This window comes from Anopheles maculipalpis, chromosome 3RL, assembly GCF_943734695.1.
Source record: "Anopheles maculipalpis chromosome 3RL, idAnoMacuDA_375_x, whole genome shotgun sequence".
Taxonomy (NCBI): Eukaryota; Metazoa; Arthropoda; class Insecta; order Diptera; family Culicidae; genus Anopheles; species Anopheles maculipalpis.
Genome location: NC_064872.1, coordinates 50,432,521 through 50,450,319, shown reverse-complemented (window position 1 = coordinate 50,450,319; position 17,799 = coordinate 50,432,521). Strand labels below are relative to the sequence as shown.

At 46.0% G+C, this 17,799-nt stretch overlaps 35 non-coding genes across 35 annotated transcripts; all 35 read right to left on the bottom strand.

The window, feature by feature from the left end:
• Positions 1-278: 278 nt before the first annotated feature.
• On the bottom strand, positions 279-397 carry LOC126566138 (5S ribosomal RNA). The gene has a single exon (XR_007607207.1). It is a non-coding gene; the product is annotated as a 5S ribosomal RNA (ribosomal RNA).
• Positions 398-781: 384 nt separating this feature from the next.
• LOC126566137 (5S ribosomal RNA) lies at positions 782-900 on the bottom strand. Its single transcript, XR_007607206.1, has one exon. It is a non-coding gene; the product is annotated as a 5S ribosomal RNA (ribosomal RNA).
• Positions 901-1,286: 386 nt separating this feature from the next.
• Positions 1,287-1,405, bottom strand: LOC126566136 (5S ribosomal RNA). Its single transcript, XR_007607205.1, has one exon. It is a non-coding gene; the product is annotated as a 5S ribosomal RNA (ribosomal RNA).
• Positions 1,406-1,791: 386 nt separating this feature from the next.
• LOC126566135 (5S ribosomal RNA) lies at positions 1,792-1,910 on the bottom strand. Its single transcript, XR_007607204.1, has one exon. It is a non-coding gene; the product is annotated as a 5S ribosomal RNA (ribosomal RNA).
• Positions 1,911-2,296: 386 nt separating this feature from the next.
• LOC126566133 (5S ribosomal RNA) lies at positions 2,297-2,415 on the bottom strand. The gene has a single exon (XR_007607203.1). It is a non-coding gene; the product is annotated as a 5S ribosomal RNA (ribosomal RNA).
• A 387-nt stretch (positions 2,416-2,802) lies between these two features.
• LOC126566132 (5S ribosomal RNA) lies at positions 2,803-2,921 on the bottom strand. The gene has a single exon (XR_007607202.1). It is a non-coding gene; the product is annotated as a 5S ribosomal RNA (ribosomal RNA).
• Positions 2,922-3,307: 386 nt separating this feature from the next.
• LOC126566131 (5S ribosomal RNA) lies at positions 3,308-3,426 on the bottom strand. The gene has a single exon (XR_007607201.1). It is a non-coding gene; the product is annotated as a 5S ribosomal RNA (ribosomal RNA).
• Positions 3,427-3,812: 386 nt separating this feature from the next.
• Positions 3,813-3,931, bottom strand: LOC126566130 (5S ribosomal RNA). Its single transcript, XR_007607200.1, has one exon. It is a non-coding gene; the product is annotated as a 5S ribosomal RNA (ribosomal RNA).
• A 384-nt stretch (positions 3,932-4,315) lies between these two features.
• Positions 4,316-4,434, bottom strand: LOC126566128 (5S ribosomal RNA). The gene has a single exon (XR_007607198.1). It is a non-coding gene; the product is annotated as a 5S ribosomal RNA (ribosomal RNA).
• A 386-nt stretch (positions 4,435-4,820) lies between these two features.
• Positions 4,821-4,939, bottom strand: LOC126566127 (5S ribosomal RNA). Its single transcript, XR_007607197.1, has one exon. It is a non-coding gene; the product is annotated as a 5S ribosomal RNA (ribosomal RNA).
• Positions 4,940-5,327: 388 nt separating this feature from the next.
• Positions 5,328-5,446, bottom strand: LOC126566126 (5S ribosomal RNA). The gene has a single exon (XR_007607196.1). It is a non-coding gene; the product is annotated as a 5S ribosomal RNA (ribosomal RNA).
• Positions 5,447-5,832: 386 nt separating this feature from the next.
• Positions 5,833-5,951, bottom strand: LOC126566125 (5S ribosomal RNA). The gene has a single exon (XR_007607195.1). It is a non-coding gene; the product is annotated as a 5S ribosomal RNA (ribosomal RNA).
• A 386-nt stretch (positions 5,952-6,337) lies between these two features.
• On the bottom strand, positions 6,338-6,456 carry LOC126566124 (5S ribosomal RNA). The gene has a single exon (XR_007607194.1). It is a non-coding gene; the product is annotated as a 5S ribosomal RNA (ribosomal RNA).
• A 386-nt stretch (positions 6,457-6,842) lies between these two features.
• LOC126566269 (5S ribosomal RNA) lies at positions 6,843-6,965 on the bottom strand. Its single transcript, XR_007607329.1, has one exon. It is a non-coding gene; the product is annotated as a 5S ribosomal RNA (ribosomal RNA).
• A 384-nt stretch (positions 6,966-7,349) lies between these two features.
• Positions 7,350-7,468, bottom strand: LOC126566123 (5S ribosomal RNA). The gene has a single exon (XR_007607193.1). It is a non-coding gene; the product is annotated as a 5S ribosomal RNA (ribosomal RNA).
• Positions 7,469-7,859: 391 nt separating this feature from the next.
• On the bottom strand, positions 7,860-7,978 carry LOC126566122 (5S ribosomal RNA). The gene has a single exon (XR_007607192.1). It is a non-coding gene; the product is annotated as a 5S ribosomal RNA (ribosomal RNA).
• A 388-nt stretch (positions 7,979-8,366) lies between these two features.
• LOC126566121 (5S ribosomal RNA) lies at positions 8,367-8,485 on the bottom strand. The gene has a single exon (XR_007607191.1). It is a non-coding gene; the product is annotated as a 5S ribosomal RNA (ribosomal RNA).
• Positions 8,486-8,871: 386 nt separating this feature from the next.
• LOC126566120 (5S ribosomal RNA) lies at positions 8,872-8,990 on the bottom strand. Its single transcript, XR_007607190.1, has one exon. It is a non-coding gene; the product is annotated as a 5S ribosomal RNA (ribosomal RNA).
• Positions 8,991-9,374: 384 nt separating this feature from the next.
• On the bottom strand, positions 9,375-9,493 carry LOC126566119 (5S ribosomal RNA). The gene has a single exon (XR_007607189.1). It is a non-coding gene; the product is annotated as a 5S ribosomal RNA (ribosomal RNA).
• Positions 9,494-9,879: 386 nt separating this feature from the next.
• Positions 9,880-9,998, bottom strand: LOC126566116 (5S ribosomal RNA). Its single transcript, XR_007607187.1, has one exon. It is a non-coding gene; the product is annotated as a 5S ribosomal RNA (ribosomal RNA).
• Positions 9,999-10,384: 386 nt separating this feature from the next.
• On the bottom strand, positions 10,385-10,503 carry LOC126566115 (5S ribosomal RNA). The gene has a single exon (XR_007607186.1). It is a non-coding gene; the product is annotated as a 5S ribosomal RNA (ribosomal RNA).
• Positions 10,504-10,887: 384 nt separating this feature from the next.
• On the bottom strand, positions 10,888-11,006 carry LOC126566114 (5S ribosomal RNA). Its single transcript, XR_007607185.1, has one exon. It is a non-coding gene; the product is annotated as a 5S ribosomal RNA (ribosomal RNA).
• A 386-nt stretch (positions 11,007-11,392) lies between these two features.
• Positions 11,393-11,511, bottom strand: LOC126566113 (5S ribosomal RNA). Its single transcript, XR_007607184.1, has one exon. It is a non-coding gene; the product is annotated as a 5S ribosomal RNA (ribosomal RNA).
• Positions 11,512-11,899: 388 nt separating this feature from the next.
• On the bottom strand, positions 11,900-12,018 carry LOC126566112 (5S ribosomal RNA). Its single transcript, XR_007607183.1, has one exon. It is a non-coding gene; the product is annotated as a 5S ribosomal RNA (ribosomal RNA).
• Positions 12,019-12,408: 390 nt separating this feature from the next.
• Positions 12,409-12,527, bottom strand: LOC126566111 (5S ribosomal RNA). The gene has a single exon (XR_007607182.1). It is a non-coding gene; the product is annotated as a 5S ribosomal RNA (ribosomal RNA).
• Positions 12,528-12,915: 388 nt separating this feature from the next.
• Positions 12,916-13,034, bottom strand: LOC126566110 (5S ribosomal RNA). Its single transcript, XR_007607181.1, has one exon. It is a non-coding gene; the product is annotated as a 5S ribosomal RNA (ribosomal RNA).
• A 386-nt stretch (positions 13,035-13,420) lies between these two features.
• Positions 13,421-13,539, bottom strand: LOC126566109 (5S ribosomal RNA). Its single transcript, XR_007607180.1, has one exon. It is a non-coding gene; the product is annotated as a 5S ribosomal RNA (ribosomal RNA).
• A 386-nt stretch (positions 13,540-13,925) lies between these two features.
• Positions 13,926-14,044, bottom strand: LOC126566108 (5S ribosomal RNA). The gene has a single exon (XR_007607179.1). It is a non-coding gene; the product is annotated as a 5S ribosomal RNA (ribosomal RNA).
• A 384-nt stretch (positions 14,045-14,428) lies between these two features.
• On the bottom strand, positions 14,429-14,547 carry LOC126566107 (5S ribosomal RNA). Its single transcript, XR_007607178.1, has one exon. It is a non-coding gene; the product is annotated as a 5S ribosomal RNA (ribosomal RNA).
• Positions 14,548-14,938: 391 nt separating this feature from the next.
• On the bottom strand, positions 14,939-15,057 carry LOC126566105 (5S ribosomal RNA). The gene has a single exon (XR_007607176.1). It is a non-coding gene; the product is annotated as a 5S ribosomal RNA (ribosomal RNA).
• A 391-nt stretch (positions 15,058-15,448) lies between these two features.
• Positions 15,449-15,567, bottom strand: LOC126566104 (5S ribosomal RNA). Its single transcript, XR_007607175.1, has one exon. It is a non-coding gene; the product is annotated as a 5S ribosomal RNA (ribosomal RNA).
• Positions 15,568-15,951: 384 nt separating this feature from the next.
• On the bottom strand, positions 15,952-16,070 carry LOC126566103 (5S ribosomal RNA). Its single transcript, XR_007607174.1, has one exon. It is a non-coding gene; the product is annotated as a 5S ribosomal RNA (ribosomal RNA).
• Positions 16,071-16,459: 389 nt separating this feature from the next.
• Positions 16,460-16,578, bottom strand: LOC126566101 (5S ribosomal RNA). Its single transcript, XR_007607173.1, has one exon. It is a non-coding gene; the product is annotated as a 5S ribosomal RNA (ribosomal RNA).
• A 388-nt stretch (positions 16,579-16,966) lies between these two features.
• Positions 16,967-17,085, bottom strand: LOC126566100 (5S ribosomal RNA). The gene has a single exon (XR_007607172.1). It is a non-coding gene; the product is annotated as a 5S ribosomal RNA (ribosomal RNA).
• Positions 17,086-17,473: 388 nt separating this feature from the next.
• LOC126566099 (5S ribosomal RNA) lies at positions 17,474-17,592 on the bottom strand. The gene has a single exon (XR_007607171.1). It is a non-coding gene; the product is annotated as a 5S ribosomal RNA (ribosomal RNA).
• Positions 17,593-17,799: the final 207 nt, after the last annotated feature.

The following is a 17,799-nucleotide window of genomic DNA, read 5'->3' as shown; positions in this document are numbered from 1 at the left end:
AACACATTTCGAATTTTACACTGCAAATGCTACCTCGAACAATGGAAAAAAATACATCCAAAGGAGATTCGAACCTTATTCTTTCCCTTTCTACGCACTTTACGTTGTCTAAAAATAGAACACGATTTGTAAGGGAAACAATGACTGGGAATGAGGAGTCATTTAAATATCCTTTTCTTAACATGCGAGTATCTCATGGCAGTCCTCCAAAGCTAGGCATTAATTTTCTATCCGTGCACGCAGCTAGTTGGGCAGGTACAACATAAAAAAGGTGAAGATGCCAACGACACATGGTTTTCCCAAGTGGTCACCCACCTAAGTACTAGCCATGCCCGATGTTGCTTAACTTCGGTGATCGGACGAGAACCGGTGTGTTCAACATGGTATGGTCGTTGACAAGCATGGCCATCGCTCGCACGCATCAAGAACCACCGTCTTCTGGGCATCGGTAACGGTACGCCACCATGTAGGCCGAAGGCCTGGAACGAGTTCAGAGGACACAGGATGCAACACATTTCAGATTTTACACTGCAAATACCACCTCGAACAATGGAAAAAATACATCCAAAAGAGATTCGAACCTTATTCCCTCCCTTTCTACGCACTTTACGTTGTCTAAAAATAGAACACGATTTGTAAGGGAAACAATGGCTGGGAATGAGGAGTCATTTAAATATCCTTTTCTTAACATGCGAGTATCTCATGGCAATCCTCCACAGCTAGGCATTTTCTATCCGTGCACGCAGCTAGTTGGGCAGGTACAACATAAAAAAGGTGAAGATGCCAACGACACATGGTTTTCCCAAGTGGTCACCCACCTAAGTACTAGCCATGCCCGATGTTGCTTAACTTCGGTGATCGGACGAGAACCGGTGTGTTCAACATGGTATGGTCGTTGACAAGCATGGCCATCGCTCGCACGCATCAAGAACCACCGTCTTCTGGGCATCGGTAACAGTACGCCACCATGTAGGCCGAAGGCCTGGAACGAGTTCAGAGGACACAGGATGCAACACATTTCGGATTTTACACTGCAAATATCACCTCGAACAATGGAAAAAAAATACATCCAAAGAAGATTCGAACCTTATTCCTTCCCTTTCTACGCGCTTTACGTTGTCTAAAAATAGAACACGATTTGTAAGGGAAACAATGGCTGGGAATGAGGAGTCATTTAAATATCCTTTTCTTAACATGCGAGTATCTCATGGCAATCCTCCACAGCTAGGCATTTTCTATCCGTGCACGCAGCTAGTTGGGCAGGTACAACATAAAAAAGGTGAAGATGCCAACGACACATGGTTTTCCCAAGTGGTCACCCACCTAAGTACTAGCCATGCCCGATGTTGCTTAACTTCGGTGATCGGACGAGAACCGGTGTGTTCAACATGGTATGGTCGTTGACAAGCATGGCCATCGCTCGCACGCATCAAGAACCACCGTCTTCTGGGCATCGGTAACAGTACGCCACCATGTAGGCCGAAGGCCTAGAACGAGTTCAAAGGACACAGGATGCAACACATTTCAGATTTTACACTGCAAATGCTTCCTCGAACAATGGAAAAAAAATACATCCAAAGGAGATTCGAACCTTATTCTTTCCCTTTCTACGCACTTTACGTTGTCTAAAAATAGAACACGATTTGTAAGGGAAACAATGGCTGAAAATGAGGAGTCATTTAAATATCCTTTTCTTAACATGCGAGTATCCCATGGCAATCCTCCAAAGCTAGGCATTTTCTATCCGTGCACGCAGCTAGTTGGGCAGGTACAACATAAAAAAGGTGAAGATGCCAACGACACATGGTTTTCCCAAGTGGTCACCCACCTAAGTACTAGCCATGCCCGATGTTGCTTAACTTCGGTGATCGGACGAGAACCGGTGTGTTCAACATGGTATGGTCGTTGACAAGCATGGCCATCGCTCGCACGCATCAAGAACCACCGTCTTCTGGGCATCGGTAACAGTACGCCACCATGTAGGCCGAAGGCCTAGAACGAGTTCAAAGGACACAGGATGCAACACATTTCAGATTTTACACTGCAAATGCTTCCTCGAACAATGGAAAAAAAATACATCCAAAGGAGATTCGAACCTTATTCTTTCCCTTTCTACGCACTTTACGTTGTCTAAAAATAGAACACGATTTGTAAGGGAAACAATGGCTGGGAATGAGGAGTCATTTAAATATCCTTTTCTTAACATGCGAGTATCTCATGGCAATCCTCCACAGCTAGGCATTTTCTATCCGTGCACGCAGCTAGTTGGGCAGGTACAACATAAAAAAGGTGAAGATGCCAACGACACATGGTTTTCCCAAGTGGTCACCCACCTAAGTACTAGCCATGCCCGATGTTGCTTAACTTCGGTGATCGGACGAGAACCGGTGTGTTCAACATGGTATGGTCGTTGACAAGCATGGCCATCGCTCGCACGCATCAAGAACCACCGTCTTCTGGGCATCGGTAACGGTACGCCACCATGTAGGCCGAAGGCCTGGAACAAGTTCAAAGGACACAGGATGCAACACATTTCAGATTTTACACTGCAAATGCTACCTCGAACAATGGAAAAAAAAATACATCCAAAGGAGATTCGAACCTTATTCCTTCCCTTTCTACGCGCTTTACGTTGTCTAAAAATAGAACACGATTTGTAAGGGAAACAATGGCTGGGAATGAGGAGTCATTTAAATATCCTTTTCTTAACATGCGAGTATCTCATGGCAATCCTCCACAGCTAGGCATTTTCTATCCGTGCACGCAGCTAGTTGGGCAGGTACAACATAAAAAAGGTGAAGATGCCAACGACACATGGTTTTCCCAAGTGGTCACCCACCTAAGTACTAGCCATGCCCGATGTTGCTTAACTTCGGTGATCGGACGAGAACCGGTGTGTTCAACATGGTATGGTCGTTGACAAGCATGGCCATCGCTCGCACGCATCAAGAACCACCGTCTTCTGGGCATCGGTAACAGTACGCCACCATGTAGGCCGAAGGCCTGGAACGAGTTCAGAGGACACAGGATGCAACACATTTCGGATTTTACACTGCAAATATCACCTCGAACAATGGAAAAAAAATACATCCAAAGAAGATTCGAACCTTATTCCCTCCCTTTCTACGCACTTTACGTTGTCTAAAAATAGAACACGATTTGTAAGGGAAACAATGGCTGGGAATGAGGAGTCATTTAAATATCCTTTTCTTAACATGCGAGTATCTCATGGCAATCCTCCACAGCTAGGCATTTTCTATCCGTGCACGCAGCTAGTTGGGCAGGTACAACATAAAAAAGGTGAAGATGCCAACGACACATGGTTTTCCCAAGTGGTCACCCACCTAAGTACTAGCCATGCCCGATGTTGCTTAACTTCGGTGATCGGACGAGAACCGGTGTGTTCAACATGGTATGGTCGTTGACAAGCATGGCCATCGCTCGCACGCATCAAGAACCACCGTCTTCTGGGCATCGGTAACGGTACGCCACCATGTAGGCCGAAGGCCTGGAACAAGTTCAAAGGACACAGGATGCAACACATTTCAGATTTTACACTGCAAATGCTACCTCGAACAATGGAAAAAAAATACATCCAAAGGAGATTCGAACCTTATTCCTTCCCTTTCTACGCGCTTTACGTTGTCTAAAAATAGAACACGATTTGTAAGGGAAACAATGGCTGGGAATGAGGAGTCATTTAAATATCCTTTTCTTAACATGCGAGTATCTCATGGCAATCCTCCACAGCTAGGCATTTTCTATCCGTGCACGCAGCTAGTTGGGCAGGTACAACATAAAAAAGGTGAAGATGCCAACGACACATGGTTTTCCCAAGTGGTCACCCACCTAAGTACTAGCCATGCCCGATGTTGCTTAACTTCGGTGATCGGACGAGAACCGGTGTGTTCAACATGGTATGGTCGTTGACAAGCATGGCCATCGCTCGCACGCATCAAGAACCACCGTCTTCTGGGCATCGGTAACGGTACGCCACCATGTAGGCCGAAGGCCTGGAACGAGTTCAAAGGACACAGGATGCAACACATTTCAGATTTTACACTGCAAATACCACCTCGAACAATGGAAAAAATACATCCAAAAGAGATTCGAACCTTATTCCCTCCCTTTCTACGCACTTTACGTTGTCTAAAAATAGAACACGATTTGTAAGGGAAACAATGGCTGGGAATGAGGAGTCATTTAAATATCCTTTTCTTAACATGCGAGTATCTCATGGCAATCCTCCACAGCTAGGCATTTTCTATCCGTGCACGCAGCTAGTTGGGCAGGTACAACATAAAAAAGGTGAAGATGCCAACGACACATGGTTTTCCCAAGTGGTCACCCACCTAAGTACTAGCCATGCCCGATGTTGCTTAACTTCGGTGATCGGACGAGAACCGGTGTGTTCAACATGGTATGGTCGTTGACAAGCATGGCCATCGCTCGCACGCATCAAGAACCACCGTCTTCTGGGCATCGGTAACAGTACGCCACCATGTAGGCCGAAGGCCTGGAACGAGTTCAGAGGACACAGGATGCAACACATTTCGGATTTTACACTGCAAATATCACCTCGAACAATGGAAAAAAAATACATCCAAAGAAGATTCGAACCTTATTCCTTCCCTTTCTACGCGCTTTACGTTGTCTAAAAATAGAACACGATTTGTAAGGGAAACAATGGCTGGGAATGAGGAGTCATTTAAATATCCTTTTCTTAACATGCGAGTATCTCATGGCAATCCTCCACAGCTAGGCATTTTCTATCCGTGCACGCAGCTAGTTGGGCAGGTACAACATAAAAAAGGTGAAGATGCCAACGACACATGGTTTTCCCAAGTGGTCACCCACCTAAGTACTAGCCATGCCCGATGTTGCTTAACTTCGGTGATCGGACGAGAACCGGTGTGTTCAACATGGTATGGTCGTTGACAAGCATGGCCATCGCTCGCACGCATCAAGAACCACCGTCTTCTGGGCATCGGTAACGGTACGCCACCATGTAGGCCGAAGGCCTGGAACGAGTTCAGAGGACACAGGATGCAACACATTTCAGATTTTACACTGCAAATACCACCTCGAACAATGGAAAAAATACATCCAAAAGAGATTCGAACCTTATTCCCTCCCTTTCTACGCACTTTACGTTGTCTAAAAATAGAACACGATTTGTAAGGGAAACAATGGCTGGGAATGAGGAGTCATTTAAATATCCTTTTCTTAACATGCGAGTATCTCATGGCAGTCCTCCAAAGCTAGGCATTAATTTTCTATCCGTGCACGCAGCTAGTTGGGCAGGTACAACATAAAAAAGGTGAAGATGCCAACGACACATGGTTTTCCCAAGTGGTCACCCACCTAAGTACTAGCCATGCCCGATGTTGCTTAACTTCGGTGATCGGACGAGAACCGGTGTGTTCAACATGGTATGGTCGTTGACAAGCATGGCCATCGCTCGCACGCATCAAGAACCACCGTCTTCTGGGCATCGGTAACAGTACGCCACCATGTAGGCCGAAGGCCTGGAACGAGTTCAGAGGACACAGGATGCAACACATTTCGGATTTTACACTGCAAATATCACCTCGAACAATGGAAAAAAAATACATCCAAAGAAGATTCGAACCTTATTCCTTCCCTTTCTACGCGCTTTACGTTGTCTAAAAATAGAACACGATTTGTAAGGGAAACAATGGCTGGGAATGAGGAGTCATTTAAATATCCTTTTCTTAACATCCGAGTATCTCATGGCAGTCCTCCAAAGCTAGGCATTTTCTATCCGTGCACGCAGCTAGTTGGGCAGGTACAACATAAAAAAGGTGAAGATGCCAACGACACATGGTTTTCCCAAGTGGTCACCCACCTAAGTACTAGCCATGCCCGATGTTGCTTAACTTCGGTGATCGGACGAGAACCGGTGTGTTCAACATGGTATGGTCGTTGACAAGCATGGCCATCGCTCGCACGCATCAAGAACCACCGTCTTCTGGGCATCGGTAACAGTACGCCACCATGTAGGCCGAAGGCCTGGAACGAGTTCAGAGGACACAGGATGCAACACATTTCGGATTTTACACTGCAAATATCACCTCGAACAATGGAAAAAAAATACATCCAAAGAAGATTCGAACCTTATTCCTTCCCTTTCTACGCGCTTTACGTTGTCTAAAAATAGAACACGATTTGTAAGGGAAACAATGGCTGGGAATGAGGAGTCATTTAAATATCCTTTTCTTAACATGCGAGTATCTCATGGCAATCCTCCACAGCTAGGCATTTTCTATCCGTGCACGCAGCTAGTTGGGCAGGTACAACATAAAAAAGGTGAAGATGCCAACGACACATGGTTTTCCCAAGTGGTCACCCACCTAAGTACTAGCCATGCCCGATGTTGCTTAACTTCGGTGATCGGACGAGAACCGGTGTGTTCAACATGGTATGGTCGTTGACAAGCATGGCCATCGCTCGCACGCATCAAGAACCACCGTCTTCTGGGCATCGGTAACAGTACGCCACCATGTAGGCCGAAGGCCTGGAACGAGTTCAGAGGACACAGGATGCAACACATTTCGGATTTTACACTGCAAATATCACCTCGAACAATGGAAAAAAAATACATCCAAAGAAGATTCGAACCTTATTCCTTCCCTTTCTACGCGCTTTACGTTGTCTAAAAATAGAACACGATTTGTAAGGGAAACAATGGCTGGGAATGAGGAGTCATTTAAATATCCTTTTCTTAACATGCGAGTATCTCATGGCAATCCTCCACAGCTAGGCATTTTCTATCCGTGCACGCAGCTAGTTGGGCAGGTACAACATAAAAAAGGTGAAGATGCCAACGACACATGGTTTTCCCAAGTGGTCACCCACCCACCTAAGTACTAGCCATGCCCGATGTTGCTTAACTTCGGTGATCGGACGAGAACCGGTGTGTTCAACATGGTATGGTCGTTGACAAGCATGGCCATCGCTCGCACGCATCAAGAACCACCGTCTTCTGGGCATCGGTAACGGTACGCCACCATGTAGGCCGAAGGCCTGGAACGAGTTCAGAGGACACAGGATGCAACACATTTCAGATTTTACACTGCAAATACCACCTCGAACAATGGAAAAAATACATCCAAAAGAGATTCGAACCTTATTCCCTCCCTTTCTACGCACTTTACGTTGTCTAAAAATAGAACACGATTTGTAAGGGAAACAATGGCTGGGAATGAGGAGTCATTTAAATATCCTTTTCTTAACATGCGAGTATCTCATGGCAATCCTCCACAGCTAGGCATTTTCTATCCGTGCACGCAGCTAGTTGGGCAGGTACAACATAAAAAAGGTGAAGATGCCAACGACACATGGTTTTCCCAAGTGGTCACCCACCTAAGTACTAGCCATGCCCGATGTTGCTTAACTTCGGTGATCGGACGAGAACCGGTGTGTTCAACATGGTATGGTCGTTGACAAGCATGGCCATCGCTCGCACGCATCAAGAACGATGCCCAGAAGACGGGCATCGGTAACGGTACGCCACCATGTAGGCCGAAGGCCTGGAACGAGTTCAGAGGACACAGGATGCAACACATTTCAGATTTTACACTGCAAATGCTTCCTCGAACAATGGAAAAAATACATCCAAAGGAGATTCGAACCTTATTCTTTCCCTTTCTACGCACTTTACGTTGTCTAAAAATAGAACACGATTTGTAAGGGAAACAAAGGCTGGGAATGAGGAGTCATTTAAATATCCTTTTCTTAACATGCGAGTATCTCATGGCAGCCCTCCACAGCTAAGCATTAATTTTCTATCCGTGCACGCAGCTAGTTGGGCAGGTACAACATAAAAAAGGTGAAGATGCCAACGACACATGGTTTTCCCAAGTGGTCACCCACCTAAGTACTAGCCATGCCCGATGTTGCTTAACTTCGGTGATCGGACGAGAACCGGTGTGTTCAACATGGTATGGTCGTTGACAAGCATGGCCGTCGCTCGCACGCATCAAGAACCACCGTCTTCTGGGCATCGGTAACAGTACGCCACCATGTAGGCCGAAGGCCTAGAACGAGTTCAAAGGACACAGGATGCAACACATTTCAGATTTTACACTGCAAATGCTTCCTCGAACAATGGAAAAAAAATACATCCAAAGGAGATTCGAACCTTATTCTTTCCCTTTCTACGCACTTTACGTTGTCTAAAAATAGAACACGATTTGTAAGGGAAACAATGGCTGGGAATGAGGAGTCATTTAAATATCCTTTTCTTAACATGCGAGTATCTCATGGCAGATACCGCCACAGCTAGGCATTTTCTATCCGTGCACGCAGCTAGTTGGGCAGGTACAACATAAAAAAGGTGAAGATGCCAACGACACATGGTTTTCCCAAGTGGTCACCCACCTAAGTACTAGCCATGCCCGATGTTGCTTAACTTCGGTGATCGGACGAGAACCGGTGTGTTCAACATGGTATGGTCGTTGACAAGCATGGCCATCGCTCGCACGCATCAAGAACCACCGTCTTCTGGGCATCGGTAACAGTACGCCACCATGTAGGCCGAAGGCCTAGAACGAGTTCAAAGGACACAGGATGCAACACATTTCAGATTTTACACTGCAAATGCTTCCTCGAACAATGGAAAAAAAATACATCCAAAGGAGATTCGAACCTTATTCTTTCCCTTTCTACGCACTTTACGTTGTCTAAAAATAGAACACGATTTGTAAGGGAAACAATGGCTGAAAATGAGGAGTCATTTAAATATCCTTTTCTTAACATGCGAGTATCCCATGGCAATCCTCCAAAGCTAGGCATTTTCTATCCGTGCACGCAGCTAGTTGGGCAGGTACAACATAAAAAAGGTGAAGATGCCAACGACACATGGTTTTCCCAAGTGGTCACCCACCTAAGTACTAGCCATGCCCGATGTTGCTTAACTTCGGTGATCGGACGAGAACCGGTGTGTTCAACATGGTATGGTCGTTGACAAGCATGGCCATCGCTCGCACGCATCAAGAACCACCGTCTTCTGGGCATCGGTAACAGTACGCCACCATGTAGGCCGAAGGCCTAGAACGAGTTCAAAGGACACAGGATGCAACACATTTCAGATTTTACACTGCAAATGCTACTTCGAACAATGGAAAAAATACATCCAAAATAGATTCGAACCTTAATCCTTCCCTTTCTACGCACTTTACGTTGTCTAAAAATAGAACACGATTTGTAAGGGAAACAATGGCTGGGAATGAGGAGTCATTTAAATATCCTTTTCTTAACATGCGAGTATCTCATGGCAATCCTCCACAGCTAGGCATTTTCTATCCGTGCACGCAGCTAGTTGGGCAGGTACAACATAAAAAAGGTGAAGATGCCAACGACACATGGTTTTCCCAAGTGGTCACCCACCTAAGTACTAGCCATGCCCGATGTTGCTTAACTTCGGTGATCGGACGAGAACCGGTGTGTTCAACATGGTATGGTCGTTGACAAGCATGGCCATCGCTCGCACGCATCAAGAACCACCGTCTTCTGGGCATCGGTAACGGTACGCCACCATGTAGGCCGAAGGCCTGGAACAAGTTCAAAGGACACAGGATGCAACACATTTCAGATTTTACACTGCAAATGCTACCTCGAACAATGGAAAAAAAATACATCCAAAGGAGATTCGAACCTTATTCCTTCCCTTTCTACGCGCTTTACGTTGTCTAAAAATAGAACACGATTTGTAAGGGAAACAATGGCTGGGAATGAGGAGTCATTTAAATATCCTTTTCTTAACATGCGAGTATCTCATGGCAATCCTCCACAGCTAGGCATTTTCTATCCGTGCACGCAGCTAGTTGGGCAGGTACAACATAAAAAAGGTGAAGATGCCAACGACACATGGTTTTCCCAAGTGGTCACCCACCTAAGTACTAGCCATGCCCGATGTTGCTTAACTTCGGTGATCGGACGAGAACCGGTGTGTTCAACATGGTATGGTCGTTGACAAGCATGGCCATCGCTCGCACGCATCAAGAACCACCGTCTTCTGGGCATCGGTAACAGTACGCCACCATGTAGGCCGAAGGCCTGGAACGAGTTCAGAGGACACAGGATGCAACACATTTCGGATTTTACACTGCAAATATCACCTCGAACAATGGAAAAAAAATACATCCAAAGAAGATTCGAACCTTATTCCCTCCCTTTCTACGCACTTTACGTTGTCTAAAAATAGAACACGATTTGTAAGGGAAACAATGGCTGGGAATGAGGAGTCATTTAAATATCCTTTTCTTAACATGCGAGTATCTCATGGCAATCCTCCACAGCTAGGCATTTTCTATCCGTGCACGCAGCTAGTTGGGCAGGTACAACATAAAAAAGGTGAAGATGCCAACGACACATGGTTTTCCCAAGTGGTCACCCACCTAAGTACTAGCCATGCCCGATGTTGCTTAACTTCGGTGATCGGACGAGAACCGGTGTGTTCAACATGGTATGGTCGTTGACAAGCATGGCCATCGCTCGCACGCATCAAGAACCACCGTCTTCTGGGCATCGGTAACGGTACGCCACCATGTAGGCCGAAGGCCTGGAACGAGTTCAAAGGACACAGGATGCAACACATTTCAGATTTTACACTGCAAATACCACCTCGAACAATGGAAAAAATACATCCAAAAGAGATTCGAACCTTATTCCCTCCCTTTCTACGCACTTTACGTTGTCTAAAAATAGAACACGATTTGTAAGGGAAACAATGGCTGGGAATGAGGAGTCATTTAAATATCCTTTTCTTAACATGCGAGTATCTCATGGCAATCCTCCACAGCTAGGCATTTTCTATCCGTGCACGCAGCTAGTTGGGCAGGTACAACATAAAAAAGGTGAAGATGCCAACGACACATGGTTTTCCCAAGTGGTCACCCACCTAAGTACTAGCCATGCCCGATGTTGCTTAACTTCGGTGATCGGACGAGAACCGGTGTGTTCAACATGGTATGGTCGTTGACAAGCATGGCCATCGCTCGCACGCATCAAGAACCACCGTCTTCTGGGCATCGGTAACAGTACGCCACCATGTAGGCCGAAGGCCTGGAACGAGTTCAGAGGACACAGGATGCAACACATTTCGGATTTTACACTGCAAATATCACCTCGAACAATGGAAAAAAAATACATCCAAAGAAGATTCGAACCTTATTCCTTCCCTTTCTACGCGCTTTACGTTGTCTAAAAATAGAACACGATTTGTAAGGGAAACAATGGCTGGGAATGAGGAGTCATTTAAATATCCTTTTCTTAACATGCGAGTATCTCATGGCAATCCTCCACAGCTAGGCATTTTCTATCCGTGCACGCAGCTAGTTGGGCAGGTACAACATAAAAAAGGTGAAGATGCCAACGACACATGGTTTTCCCAAGTGGTCACCCACCTAAGTACTAGCCATGCCCGATGTTGCTTAACTTCGGTGATCGGACGAGAACCGGTGTGTTCAACATGGTATGGTCGTTGACAAGCATGGCCATCGCTCGCACGCATCAAGAACCACCGTCTTCTGGGCATCGGTAACGGTACGCCACCATGTAGGCCGAAGGCCTGGAACGAGTTCAGAGGACACAGGATGCAACACATTTCAGATTTTACACTGCAAATACCACCTCGAACAATGGAAAAAATACATCCAAAAGAGATTCGAACCTTATTCCCTCCCTTTCTACGCACTTTACGTTGTCTAAAAATAGAACACGATTTGTAAGGGAAACAATGGCTGGGAATGAGGAGTCATTTAAATATCCTTTTCTTAACATGCGAGTATCTCATGGCAGTCCTCCAAAGCTAGGCATTAATTTTCTATCCGTGCACGCAGCTAGTTGGGCAGGTACAACATAAAAAAGGTGAAGATGCCAACGACACATGGTTTTCCCAAGTGGTCACCCACCTAAGTACTAGCCATGCCCGATGTTGCTTAACTTCGGTGATCGGACGAGAACCGGTGTGTTCAACATGGTATGGTCGTTGACAAGCATGGCCATCGCTCGCACGCATCAAGAACCACCGTCTTCTGGGCATCGGTAACAGTACGCCACCATGTAGGCCGAAGGCCTGGAACGAGTTCAGAGGACACAGGATGCAACACATTTCGGATTTTACACTGCAAATATCACCTCGAACAATGGAAAAAAAATACATCCAAAGAAGATTCGAACCTTATTCCTTCCCTTTCTACGCGCTTTACGTTGTCTAAAAATAGAACACGATTTGTAAGGGAAACAATGGCTGGGAATGAGGAGTCATTTAAATATCCTTTTCTTAACATGCGAGTATCTCATGGCAATCCTCCACAGCTAGGCATTCATTTTCTATCCGTGCACGCAGCTAGTTGGGCAGGTACAACATAAAAAAGGTGAAGATGCCAACGACACATGGTTTTCCCAAGTGGTCACCCACCTAAGTACTAGCCATGCCCGATGTTGCTTAACTTCGGTGATCGGACGAGAACCGGTGTGTTCAACATGGTATGGTCGTTGACAAGCATGGCCATCGCTCGCACGCATCAAGAACCACCGTCTTCTGGGCATCGGTAACGGTACGCCACCATGTAGGCCGAAGGCCTGGAACGAGTTCAGAGGACACAGGATGCAACACATTTCAGATTTTACACTGCAAATACCACCTCGAACAATGGAAAAAATACATCCAAAAGAGATTCGAACCTTATTCCCTCCCTTTCTACGCACTTTACGTTGTCTAAAAATAGAACACGATTTGTAAGGGAAACAATGGCTGGGAATGAGGAGTCATTTAAATATCCTTTTCTTAACATGCGAGTATCTCATGGCAGTCCTCCAAAGCTAGGCATTAATTTTCTATCCGTGCACGCAGCTAGTTGGGCAGGTACAACATAAAAAAGGTGAAGATGCCAACGACACATGGTTTTCCCAAGTGGTCACCCACCTAAGTACTAGCCATGCCCGATGTTGCTTAACTTCGGTGATCGGACGAGAACCGGTGTGTTCAACATGGTATGGTCGTTGACAAGCATGGCCATCGCTCGCACGCATCAAGAACCACCGTCTTCTGGGCATCGGTAACAGTACGCCACCATGTAGGCCGAAGGCCTGGAACGAGTTCAGAGGACACAGGATGCAACACATTTCGGATTTTACACTGCAAATATCACCTCGAACAATGGAAAAAAAATACATCCAAAGAAGATTCGAACCTTATTCCTTCCCTTTCTACGCGCTTTACGTTGTCTAAAAATAGAACACGATTTGTAAGGGAAACAATGGCTGGGAATGAGGAGTCATTTAAATATCCTTTTCTTAACATGCGAGTATCTCATGGCAATCCTCCACAGCTAGGCATTTTCTATCCGTGCACGCAGCTAGTTGGGCAGGTACAACATAAAAAAGGTGAAGATGCCAACGACACATGGTTTTCCCAAGTGGTCACCCACCTAAGTACTAGCCATGCCCGATGTTGCTTAACTTCGGTGATCGGACGAGAACCGGTGTGTTCAACATGGTATGGTCGTTGACAAGCATGGCCATCGCTCGCACGCATCAAGAACCACCGTCTTCTGGGCATCGGTAACAGTACGCCACCATGTAGGCCGAAGGCCTGGAACGAGTTCAGAGGACACAGGATGCAACACATTTCGGATTTTACACTGCAAATATCACCTCGAACAATGGAAAAAAAATACATCCAAAGAAGATTCGAACCTTATTCCTTCCCTTTCTACGCGCTTTACGTTGTCTAAAAATAGAACACGATTTGTAAGGGAAACAATGGCTGGGAATGAGGAGTCATTTAAATATCCTTTTCTTAACATGCGAGTATCTCATGGCAATCCTCCACAGCTAGGCATTTTCTATCCGTGCACGCAGCTAGTTGGGCAGGTACAACATAAAAAAGGTGAAGATGCCAACGACACATGGTTTTCCCAAGTGGTCACCCACCTAAGTACTAGCCATGCCCGATGTTGCTTAACTTCGGTGATCGGACGAGAACCGGTGTGTTCAACATGGTATGGTCGTTGACAAGCATGGCCATCGCTCGCACGCATCAAGAACCACCGTCTTCTGGGCATCGGTAACGGTACGCCACCATGTAGGCCGAAGGCCTGGAACGAGTTCAGAGGACACAGGATGCAACACATTTCAGATTTTACACTGCAAATACCACCTCGAACAATGGAAAAAATACATCCAAAAGAGATTCGAACCTTATTCCCTCCCTTTCTACGCACTTTACGTTGTCTAAAAATAGAACACGATTTGTAAGGGAAACAATGGCTGGGAATGAGGAGTCATTTAAATATCCTTTTCTTAACATGCGAGTATCTCATGGCAATCCTCCACAGCTAGGCATTTTCTATCCGTGCACGCAGCTAGTTGGGCAGGTACAACATAAAAAAGGTGAAGATGCCAACGACACATGGTTTTCCCAAGTGGTCACCCACCTAAGTACTAGCCATGCCCGATGTTGCTTAACTTCGGTGATCGGACGAGAACCGGTGTGTTCAACATGGTATGGTCGTTGACAAGCATGGCCATCGCTCGCACGCATCAAGAACGATGCCCAGAAGACGGGCATCGGTAACGGTACGCCACCATGTAGGCCGAAGGCCTGGAACGAGTTCAGAGGACACAGGATGCAACACATTTCAGATTTTACACTGCAAATGCTTCCTCGAACAATGGAAAAAATACATCCAAAGGAGATTCGAACCTTATTCTTTCCCTTTCTACGCACTTTACGTTGTCTAAAAATAGAACACGATTTGTAAGGGAAACAAAGGCTGGGAATGAGGAGTCATTTAAATATCCTTTTCTTAACATGCGAGTATCTCATGGCAGCCCTCCACAGCTAAGCATTAATTTTCTATCCGTGCACGCAGCTAGTTGGGCAGGTACAACATAAAAAAGGTGAAGATGCCAACGACACATGGTTTTCCCAAGTGGTCACCCACCTAAGTACTAGCCATGCCCGATGTTGCTTAACTTCGGTGATCGGACGAGAACCGGTGTGTTCAACATGGTATGGTCGTTGACAAGCATGGCCATCGCTCGCACGCATCAAGAACGATGCCCAGAAGACGGGCATCGGTAACGGTACGCCACCATGTAGGCCGAAGGCCTGGAACGAGTTCAGAGGACACAGGATGCAACACATTTCGGATTTTACACTGCAAATGCTAGCTCGAACAATGGAAAAAATACATCCAAAAGAGATTCGAACCTTATTCCCTCCCTTTCTACGCACTTTACGTTGTCTAAAAATAGAACACGATTTGTAAGGGAAACAATGGCTGGGAATGAGGAGTCGTTTAAATATCCTTTTCTTAAAATGCGAGTATCCCATGGCAACCCTCCACAGCTAAGCATTCATTTTCTATCCGTGCACGCAGCTAGTTGGGCAGGTACAACATAAAAAAGGTGAAGATGCCAACGACACATGGTTTTCCCAAGTGGTCACCCACCTAAGTACTAGCCATGCCCGATGTTGCTTAACTTCGGTGATCGGACGAGAACCGGTGTGTTCAACATGGTATGGTCGTTGACAAGCATGGCCATCGCTCGCACGCATCAAGAACCGCCGTCTTCTGGGCATCGGTAACAGTACGCCACCATGTAGGCCGAAGGCCTGGAACGAGTTCAAAGGACACAGGATGCAACACATTTCGGATTTTACACTGCAAATGCTAGCTCGAACAATGGAAAAAATACATCCAAAGGAGATTCGAACCTTATTCCCTCCCTTTCTACGCACTTTACGTTGTCTAAAAATAGAACACGATTTGCAAGGGAAACAATGGCTGGGAATGAGGAGTCATTTAAATATCCTTTTCTTAACATGCGAGTATCCCATGGCAGCCCTCCACAGCTAGGCATTTTCTATCCGTGCACGCAGCTAGTTGGGCAGGTACAACATAAAAAAGGTGAAGATGCCAACGACACATGGTTTTCCCAAGTGGTCACCCACCTAAGTACTAGCCATGCCCGATGTTGCTTAACTTCGGTGATCGGACGAGAACCGGTGTGTTCAACATGGTATGGTCGTTGACAAGCATGGCCATCGCTCGCACGCATCAAGAACCACCGTCTTCTGGGCATCGGTAACAGTACGCCACCATGTAGGCCGAAGGCCTGGAACGAGTTCAGAGGACACAGGATGCAACACATTTCGAATTTTACACTGCAAATGCTACCTCGAACAATGGAAAAAAATACATCCAAAGGAGATTCGAACCTTATTCTTTCCCTTTCTACGCACTTTACGTTGTCTAAAAATAGAACACGATTTGTAAGGGAAACAATGACTGGGAATGAGGAGTCATTTAAATATCCTTTTCTTAACATGCGAGTATCTCATGGCAGTCCTCCAAAGCTAGGCATTAATTTTCTATCCGTGCACGCAGCTAGTTGGGCAGGTACAACATAAAAAAGGTGAAGATGCCAACGACACATGGTTTTCCCAAGTGGTCACCCACCTAAGTACTAGCCATGCCCGATGTTGCTTAACTTCGGTGATCGGACGAGAACCGGTGTGTTCAACATGGTATGGTCGTTGACAAGCATGGCCATCGCTCGCACGCATCAAGAACCACCGTCTTCTGGGCATCGGTAACAGTACGCCACCATGTAGGCCGAAGGCCTAGAACGAGTTCAGAGGACACAGGATGCAACACATTTCAGATTTTACACTGCAAATGCTTCCTCGAACAATGGAAAAAATACATCCAAAAGAGATTCGAACCTTATTCCTTCCATTTCTACGCACTTTAAGTTGTCTAAAAATAGAACACGATTTGTAAGGGAAACAATGGCTGGGAATGAGGAGTGATTTAAATATCCTTTTCTTAACATGCGAGTATCTCATGGCAGCCCTCCACAGCTAGGCATTCATTTTCTATCCGTGCACGCAGCTAGTTGGGCAGGTACAACATAAAAAAGGTGAGGATGCCAACGACACATGGTTTTCCCAAGTGGTCACCCACCTAAGTACTAGCCATGCCCGATGTTGCTTAACTTCGGTGATCGGACGAGAACCGGTGTGTTCAACATGGTATGGTCGTTGACAAGCATGGCCATCGCTCGCACGCATCAACAACCACCGTCTTCTGGGCATCGGTAACAGTACGCCACCATGTAGGCCGAAGGCCTGGAACGAGTTCAGAGGACACAGGATGCAACACATTTCAGATTTTACACTGCAAATGCTACTTCGAACAATGGAAAAAATACATCCAAAATAGATTCGAACCTTAATCCTTCCCTTTCTACGCACTTTACGTTGTCTAAAAATAGAACACGATTTGTAAGGGAAACAATGGCTGGGAATGAGGAGTGATTTAAATATCCTTTTCTTAACATGCGAGTATCCCATGGCAGCCCTCCACAGCTAGGCATTCATTTTCTATCCGTGCACGTAGCTAGTTGGGCAGGTACAACATAAAAAAGGTGAAGATGCCAACGACACATGGTTTTCCCAAGTGGTCACCCACCTAAGTACTAGCCATGCCCGATGTTGCTTAACTTCGGTGATCGGACGAGAACCGGTGTGTTCAACATGGTATGGTCGTTGACAAGCATGGTCATCGCTCGCACGCATCAAGAACCACCGTCTTCTGGGCATCGGTAACGGTACGCCACCATGTAGGCCGAAGGCCTGGAACAAGTTCAGAGGACACAGGATGCAACACATTTCGAATTTTACACTGCAAATGCTACCTCGAACAATGGAAAAAAATACATCCAAAGGAGATTCGAACCTTATTCTTTCCCTTTCTACGC